Raw genomic sequence first — 7,005 nt, forward strand, 5'->3', positions numbered from 1 at the left:
TCTCTGCTTTAGTATTCTCATGGCGGACCCTTTATCTAACTACAGGCCTCTTATCTGCTTTAGTATTCTCATGGCGGGCCCTTTATCTAACTAGATACTTCTTCCCTGCTTGGGTACTCTCATAGCGGAAGTAAATACACTACACAACTAATTCTGATGCACACAAAGACCCCTGGTAGATCCTTTCATCTAACTACAGAACTCTCCTCTCATTTGATACCCCCAACAGTCTATTCTGCTACAAACCATAGCAAGGATATGAAGAATACTATAAAAAAAGATGGCGACTACAATAATAACGAAGGAATCACTTCATCTAACTTTACGGTGTTATACAGGTTCTGATGCAGAGGGATCCTTACAGGTGTTTTACTACAGGCCTCTCCACTCCTTCAGCATTCTCAACCCAAACAAGAATATGGACAGAACTAACTATAAGCGTGTTCCAAGAATAGCAGAGGCATCAGCTAACTTAACCAGTTTCTCTAATAAAGTCCATGTCCTTCGCTTGTGTCTCTTCATTGGCTTCCCTGAAGAGGAAAGCAAACTGGAATGGTCACAAATTTGCAGCGTCACTTCAGGTTGGTGTCGCGCGGCTTGTTATCGTGTTTCATGGTGTGACTCCTCAACGTAGACTTGTCACCTGCAGAATAACTACAGACCTCACACTTGTGGGGCTTCTCACCAGCGTGGGTAGCGATGTGCCGCTTCAAATGAGACATTCGTGCTGCACAATAACCACATACATCACACCTGTAAGGTTTCTCCCCAGTGTGGGTAGCGATGTGCTGCTTCAAATGCGACATTTGTGCTGCAGAATAACCGCAGACCTCACACATGTAAGGTTTCTCTCCAGTGTGGGTAGCGATGTGCTTCTTCAAATCGGACTTTTGAGCTGCAGAATAGCTGCAAACGTCACACTTGTAAGGTTTCTCCCCAGTGTGGATAGCGATGTGCCGCTTCAAATTAGACATCTGTGCTGCAGAATAACCGCAAACATCACACCTGTAAGCCCCCCCCCCCCTCCATGTGGGTGGCCATGTGACTCTTCAAAGCAGACTTTCGTACTGCAGAATAACCGCAAACATCGCACTTGTAAGGTTTCTCCCCAGTGTGGGTAGCGATGTGCTGCTTCAAATCATACTTTCGTACTGCAGAATAACCACATACATCACACTTGTAAGGTTTTCCCCCAGTGTGGGTGGCCATGTGATTCTTTAATTGAGACTTTCGTACTGCAGAATAACCGCAAACCTCACACTTAAAAGGTTTCTCCCCAGTGTGGGTAGCGATGTGCTTCTTCAAAACGGACATTTGTGCTGCACAATAACCACAGACCTCACACTTGTAAGGTTTCTCCCCAGTGTGGGTGGCCATATGATTCTTTAATTGAGACTTTCCTACTGCAGAATAACCACAAACCTCACACTTGTACGGTGTCTCCCCGGTGTGGGTAGCGATGTGACTCTTCAAACTGCTCTTCCAGGCAGTGGCAAAAGCACACCTCTCACAGCTGTAGGGTTTCTCACCAGTGTGTGACCTCATATGAACCTTTAACTGGTTTTTGCTCACTGCAGAGTAGTCGCACTTTGCGCATTTGTACGGCCGGTAGTTACTGTGTTTTGCCATGATGTGATGTTTCAGGTGAACCTTTCGTGCAGCGGAATAGTCGCAGACAGCGCACTGAAATGGTCTCTCACCACCGTGAGTTGCCCTGAGAATCAGATGCTTCACAAGGTGATCTTTCTTCGTTTGTTTGCCTTTACCCGCGGCGTGCGACGTCCTGACGTGCCGTTTCAGGGCGGACATCTTGGACGTGGAGAACTCGCATTCCCGACATTGATGTGGTCTCTCCCCGCTGTGAGTCTTGCGGCGCTGTTTCCTAGTCCCTCCATGACCATGGTCTGTATCTGGACAAGGCCGTTTCTCTCCTGTCTGTTCATGCAGATCTTCTACTGCTTCTTCCATCTAACAGGAGGAAAGAAACTTAGACGTAACTTGAAACACAAGAATCTTACAGTGTAACAAGTTTGCTAGCTGCCCTTACTGTGTAACATGTTTGCCACAACACAAGAACTTTACTGTGTAACATGTTTGCTACAACAGAAGGAAATGTAACACTGGACCCGCGACTAGTTGGCGGCCCCGTTGTAAGTGGAATCGCTCACAGCCCATATATGGCCAGATGATGTTAACCAATCAGAGAAAGATACATGTGACATTGACTAATCAGAAGGAGGGACACTTCTTTGACTAATCTCACGGGGAGATCTCCCACCAGAGGGGAAGGAATAGAGAAGATTTGACAAAAAAAGTTTCGAAATATTGTCTCTGGGAAGTTTGGTTTCAACATGAGATCTGTGACCTTCTGGACAAAAAATGTATTTCTTTCCACATCGGACAAATGTCTTTACATGACACGCTAAATTTCAATATGTTGCCCTATTCCATATGACTGTATGTAAACAAACTCATTAGTATGAACTTTGTCTGTTGGCATGTATGTATAGATTAAGTAGACCTTACGAGAGTCGCTGTACTTTTGTTGTGTCAATAAAGATTGTTGTATAGTATTGGTTGAACTATGCGTCATACAGGAATTCGTATCTCTTATATGGGCCAGTTTTGATTGGACAATTGAGAATTACGTTAACTAGAAAAGAAACGTCTGCAAGCAAATACACATTTATGTTTACCTTCACGTGGTCTAGCTTTACTAGCTGCTGCTATGTTTATTTTACACATTCATATACGTGGCGCCCAGCCCGACAGCTCTGTCCTGACGTTTTGTTACAGAATGTAATCCGACACCCCTGTGTCTGTCATTTTCCCAGTAACCATGGTGACAGCCCTCGTTGGCCTAATTTGTTTGGAGGAGAAGACGAGGCAGAAAGTAGCAAAAACAACAAGTTTCCCTTCCGTGCTCCCTTCGCGTTGTTCACTGGGTAATTCTATTCGGTGGTTATTGCAAATGACCAGGTCTTATGGCACCATATACACCGAGGAATAGGCGGGCCATTAACCCTTTTAATTATACACCCAAACACTGCTGGAAACACCCTTCCCCCTCCAACAATGGTTCCTTCCATCAATGCAACATCATACGTCTCTATGTGGAAGAAACCATCTCTAGAAACGGGTGGGGGAGTGTTATGAAAAGGGCCATGCTCGTTCACATGTGGTTTTGATTGCATTAGAATGCAACAAGAGAAGATATGTAAAAAGAAAACGGTGACCTGAAAAAGAAAACCACAGGGAGTCTGCAGCTGAGGCTAGCCGTTTTCATGTAATTTCCTACCTCAAAAACCTCAATGGCCACCAATCGTTTGAGTCTAAATGTTCTCACGCAACACAGCGTCCACATGGTATATGTGCCTTGAACAGTCAAAGCTTGGATTTGAACGAAAGCAAAGATTCCACCACAGCATTAGCTATGGACATGGAGGGCGCCCGCTAACGTACGAAACACACCTACCGTACCTGTAAGGTAGCTTACCTGGGCTCTAGTCAACCTGAACATACCTACCGTACCTGTAAGGTAGCTTACCTGGGCTCTAGTCAAACTGAACATACCTACCTCACCTGTAAGGTACCAGGAGTTAACCGGTCTCTAGTGAAAGGAGATACAACTAACTCACCTTTCGGTCTGTAAAACACATCTAGGTTCCTCACTCGGCCCCTGTTCAATCTGCAACACGCCCAAGTTCCATGTGAGGCGCCTCACCTACAGATTGCGCAAGCCCTTGAGGAAACACACTACCGACCCCTATCTGTCTTACTTGGACCATTGATGCAGTAATCAACACTCCAAGGTGTCGTTGTAACACGTGTTCCCGAGACATACAACGGCCCCACTGACTTGTAAGGTGTCTTACCTGGCTCGTTGATGAAGACGCCCCACGTGTGGTGTCCTAACTGTGCCTCCTAGCTGGAGATAGCCACACAATACAGCCACTAGGACCCGACTCTTACGAAAGGAAGCACTGGGCAAACTTGTTGTGGGAAAGCTTATTTTGCAGACAAAGGAAAACACAAACAGACACGATCTGTTGTCTCTGGCCAGGCAAAAACAACATAAAACGTGGCAAATCCGCTCGCAGAGTACCGCATGTTTACGCATAGGAAAATTAGCTTTTCATTCTCATTAATTGGTTTTAAAAATATGTTGTTTTCAATTTCAGTGTTTAACGTTAACGTATAACGTTAGATCGGAGGGTTTAAATTAAAATGCACAATGTCCTCGAAAACAATTGAAACATTCCAATAAGGAGATACATATTCAGTGAATCTGTTCGTGGTTTTTATCAGCCCTGTCTCCCCTGCAAATGTAATGCGATCATCTGGAAGGGTCAGAGACCATGAAAATATTACTCAAAAGTCGGTCGCGTCGATGATTTATAGTCAGAGCAGCGTCAGAGCACTTTACCCCGGTAATATAGAAATTGAAATCTGTCATAGATATAACGTTACGCTATGGATAAATTTCAGTGAATAGTCCGGAAAAATACTACGTTTTAAAATCGCAAGTAAGTCACCGCCGTAACGTATCTCAGCACTAGTTTTCCGGTGCGAAATATTTGTCAGCACTCAGTTTCCAGTGCCGAAGCTTGTCTCAGCACTCGGTTTCCAGTGCTGACGTCGAGTTCTCCAGTGCTGAACTCCACTCAGCACTGGTTTTCCAGTGCGGAACTAAACTCAGCACTGGTTTTCCAGTGCGGAACTAAACTCAGCACTGGTTTTCCAGTGCTGAACTAAACTCAGCACTGGTTTTCCAGTGCTGAACTAAACTCAGCACTGGTTTTCCAGTGCTGAAGCCACTTTCAGCACTGGAACCGAGTGCTGAAAAAGGAGAGCGTGGTTTTCGTAGTTTTGCAGCATGAATCGTAGAATTTGGCAGAAAAAGGAATAAGAAGCCAGTAGAGTCAGTCCACAGTGAAGGTCACAGTTCGCCCGTTTGCAAGTGAAACCCTGGCGTAGCTATTCTGGTAGAGACTACCGTTTTCGACCATGCTGTAAATCGTACAAAGCAGCTGCAAAACTGCAAAAACTGCAAATATATGCCGTGAATTGCAAAAAAAAATATTTCGGGTATGTATTTGTTTCAACCATAGTGTTACAACTTATGAGACCTTCGGTGGACACATAACATACCAGAATGCTGCAGACGACAAACACACGGGTTACCGGTTATAATGTTTTATTCACACAGAAAAATTTCTCCCACAGAAAGAAAACACAACATTATGTTGGACAGACCAACCCTGCGTTGACCACAGTGGAATATCGACATTATCGACGGAAAAGCTATGATATGATATGATATAATTATATAATTATGATATGATATCAAAATGATATGATTTTTACAGCATGTCCATAGTCAGGGTTCGGAAAGCTCAAATAGTATTCAACACTGTGTAACGTTACTTTTGCCTGTGGGACAAAAATAACAAGTTCGCCTAAAGTTACTTCCTAATCCAAGTGCCGAAACACTGTACACGGCTTCCACACAGAGGACTGAGATGTGACGGGCTGTAACTGGGATACGAGATTAGAAAGATCTAGAGTACTTGTCATTATCACATCTACACTACAGCTATCGGTAGGAAACACAAACGAGTATAAGCTCATGTATTGTATAGAATTGAACAATGCGTACTTTTGTGTCCGTGCAATGAAACCAACAATTTTAGCCTGATAAATGGCTACATTCCCATCAAAGTGATGCCGAAAGCCTGTACTGACAAATGTTTCATACGGAGTACTGAGATGTGACGGGTTGTTCCCGGGATATGCCAGAGTACTAATGGTACAAAGGGTACGTGGTATCTTAATTTCCGGAAGAAAAGATGATCAACTTTTGAAAGCGACCAGTGGCATTTAGCAGCGAGTCTTAAACGTCGGATACTTTTCGGTATCGCATTAACTAATCGCCTTTCACATGAGGTGTATGCGCCGTATCCTTGGCATATCATGGAAGGACAAAGTGACCAACACCGAAGTGCTGTCCCGCGCTGGCCTCCCTACCATGTTCACCCTGCTCAGGCAGCGCAGACTTCGCTGGCTAGGCCACGTCCGTCGCATGGAGGATGGCCGAATCCCCAAAGACCTTCTCTACGGAGAACTGATCGCAGGAAAGAGACGTACCGGGAGGCCACAGCTGCGTTTCAAAGATTCTGTAAGAGGGACTTGAAGGCTCTAGATATTAATACGGAGCACTGGGAGGACCTTGCAAGTGACCGTTCCAGGTGGAGATGCACACTGTTCAGACAGCTCAAATCAGGAGAAGTCAGACTGATGCACAGCGCAGAAGAAAAGCGGATCCGCAGAAAAGAGCTTTGCAACAGAACTGAGTCAGCTTACAGATGTGATTTTTGTGGCAGAGACTGCCATTCTCGTATAGGGCTGTTTAGCCATAGTCGATGCTGTAGGGCTGTTGTGAATTAGGATTTTACCATGGTCAATACTGACCGACGGAGGCCATATAGATTAACTAATGTAAAATGTGTATATGCTACTTGTTATGTGGCTAGTTGATGTCACCCTTGTTAAACCAGGACCCCATATCGCTCCACGTTACATCGGTCCCCTTTCGCGACCGATATGGGGTCCTGGTTTAACGAGGGTGGTTGATGTTTGAAAAGAGAACACCTATACAGAAGGACGCGTCTGGACCGTGGTTAAGATTGTAATTTGCTGAAAACATTTCCTTAGGCTGTTCTCCTCTAGCCTCTACCAGGCTCCGCGGATGGCTGGAAAAATAGTAGAAATTGGCCAAATAGAGTGAATAGTGTGCTAAGGGAGTCGGCTACGGAGGGAGGGTCCAATATGCCATCTGTACCCCTATAGCAGACTAACTCCTTTTGCGTGTTTTTCTGTCTATTTGGCCAATTTCCACTCTTTCCAGCCGCCTCTGTAGCCTGTTAGAGGCCAGTTCTTATCATCCAACCGAGTGATCGCTGACTGTTCGGTTGACGCTAACCTATAAGTGAGAACACCCCGTGA

The 7,005-nt window shown here is 45.0% G+C and overlaps 1 pseudogene; it reads right to left on the minus strand.

Annotated features, from left to right (window-relative positions):
• Positions 1 to 36: 36 nt before the first annotated feature.
• Positions 37 to 3,813, minus strand: LOC136436051 (zinc finger protein 431-like; annotated as a pseudogene).
• Positions 3,814 to 7,005: the final 3,192 nt, after the last annotated feature.

Source organism: Branchiostoma lanceolatum, chromosome 6 (assembly GCF_035083965.1).
Source record: "Branchiostoma lanceolatum isolate klBraLanc5 chromosome 6, klBraLanc5.hap2, whole genome shotgun sequence".
In the NCBI taxonomy this organism is placed as follows: Eukaryota; Metazoa; Chordata; class Leptocardii; order Amphioxiformes; family Branchiostomatidae; genus Branchiostoma; species Branchiostoma lanceolatum.